Below are 2,484 nucleotides of genomic sequence, written 5' to 3'. Positions count from 1 at the left end.
GGGCTGCCAACAGACGCCCATTCACAGGCGCGAACCCACTACTGCGCGACACGGAGACTTCTGTCTGCTGTGTTTCCACCCTGGACCGGTTCGTCTCTCCTTAGTCAACCTGGACCCCCGGGGCTCCCCCCAAAGACCCATATTGATGCCGGGCTTAGTGCGGACACCCGATCGACATGGCACGCCTGCTGACAGGACCCCCGCCCTCAAACCATCCCCACTCTCGGTCTCCAAGTAGCTGGATTACAGGAGCACGCCACAACTCCCAATCGACAGTTGTTCGTTCGGTTATATATTTAATCTTTTTTCATCGAATAGCTCTTAAATATTGTATAAAACTTGCGCAAAATGTATAGATTAGCTATGTAATTGCTCAGTTTTGTAACATAAAGATGTGTGTGTGGGGGACGATATTATTTGCAAACAAACTCAAAAAGAAAAGCGCTGACACGATCTGCGGTACGCCATTGCAAACCGGCACAGGGCAACGTGGCAACTTTCGTTTATACTTTACGATAAACCTGTGCTGTTGGTTATTTTTGGAAAACTCGTTAAAAGCGTAGCGCAGCGAGTCTAGTATTGAATCGTAGGCAACTCTATCTTTGCCTCTACATTCTGAAAAGGCAGAAGTGGATTCAAAATAAAAATGTAAGAAAATGACACACCGGCCAAACAAAACAAGCAACCAAGAAGAAAAATAAGACACACACGAAAAAAACTAAAAAAAGGTAAAAAAAGAAGATAAAAAGAATAATGTTCTCTCGTAATCATCATCATCAATTCAATCATTCGTCATCATCATCATTCGTCGTCATCATCATCATCATTATCATCATCACCATCACCATCACCCCCACCACCATCACCATCACCACCACCATCATCATCATCATCATCATCATCATCATCATCATCATCATCATCATCATCATCACCATCATCATCATCATCATCACCATCATCACCATCATCATCATCATCATCATCATCATCATCATCATCATCATCATCATCATCATCATCATCATCATCATCATCATCATCATCATCATCATCATCATCATCGTCGTCGTCGTCGTCATCATCATCATCAATAATCATCATCAATCATCATCATCATCATGATCATTATCATCATCATCCTCATCCTCATCATCATCATCATCATCATCATCATCATCATCATCATCATCATCATCATCATCATCATCATCATCATCATCATCATCATCATCATCATCATCATCGTATTGTTGTCATTTTAGTACATGTACTATCATTTTTTTATGTTAAAAAAAACCTTATCATGTAACCTTGCCCTATCCCCCTTCTTTAAAAAAAATAACAAAATAAGGTAGGAAACATAAAGACAATGGAATTGCCAAAAGAAAATAAAATCAAAATTAATGAAGGAGAGTTAACACAGCAGAGGTCTGTGGTAATAGTGTACCGACATATGCTGTTGTTAAAGTTACAGAAAATGTGTAAAAAGAGTGTGGTCCGACTATATCGGACGGGCTGCCAACAGACGCCCATTCACAGGCGCGAACCTACTACTGCGCGACACGGAGACTTCTGTCTGCTGTGTTTCCACCCTGGACCGGTTCGTCTCTCCTTAGTCAACCTGGACACCCGGGGCTCCCCCCAAAGACCCATATTGATGCCGGGCTTAGTGCGGACACCCGATCGACATGGCACGCCTGCTGACAGGACCCCCGCCCTCAAACCATCCCCACTCTCGGTCTCCAAGTAGCTGGATTACAGGAGCATGCCACAACTCCCAACCGACAGCTGTTCGTTCGGTTATATATTTAATCTTTTTTCATCGAATAGCGCTTAAATATTGTATAAAACTTGCACAAAGTGTATAGATTAGCTATGTAATTGCTCAGTTTTTTTAACATAAAAGTGTGTGTGGAACGATATTTGCAAACAAACTCAAAAGGAAAAGCCCTGACACGATTTGCGGTACGCCATTGCAAACCGGCACACGACAACGTGGCAACGTTCGTTTACACTTTACGACACTCGTACCAGTAGGCTGTTGGTTATTTTTGGAACACTCGTTAAAAGCGTAGCGAAGCGAGACTAGTATTGAAACGTAGAACAACTTTATCTTTGCCTTTACATTCTGAAAAGGCTGAAATGGATTCAAAATCAAACTCTAGGAAAATTACACACCGGCCAAACAAAACAAAAAACAAAGAAAAAACAACACGAAAACAACGAAAAATAAGGGAAAAACAGAAGATAAAAAGAATAATGTTCTCTCGTAATCATCATCATCAATTCAATCATTCGTCATCATCATCATCATCACCATCATCATCAAGTATTTTTGTCACGCCGCTCATTGCAAACCGGCACATGGCAACGTGGCAATTTTCGTATACTTTACCACATACCTGGACTGTTCGTTATTTTTGAAAAACTCGTTATAAGCGTAGCTCGGCAAGTCTAGTATTGAAACGTAGAACAACTTTA

This window comes from Littorina saxatilis, linkage group LG2 (assembly GCF_037325665.1).
Source record: "Littorina saxatilis isolate snail1 linkage group LG2, US_GU_Lsax_2.0, whole genome shotgun sequence".
In the NCBI taxonomy this organism is placed as follows: Eukaryota; Metazoa; Mollusca; class Gastropoda; order Littorinimorpha; family Littorinidae; genus Littorina; species Littorina saxatilis.
The sequence above is the reverse complement of the archived record's forward strand: the minus strand, read 5'-3'. Positions refer to the sequence as shown.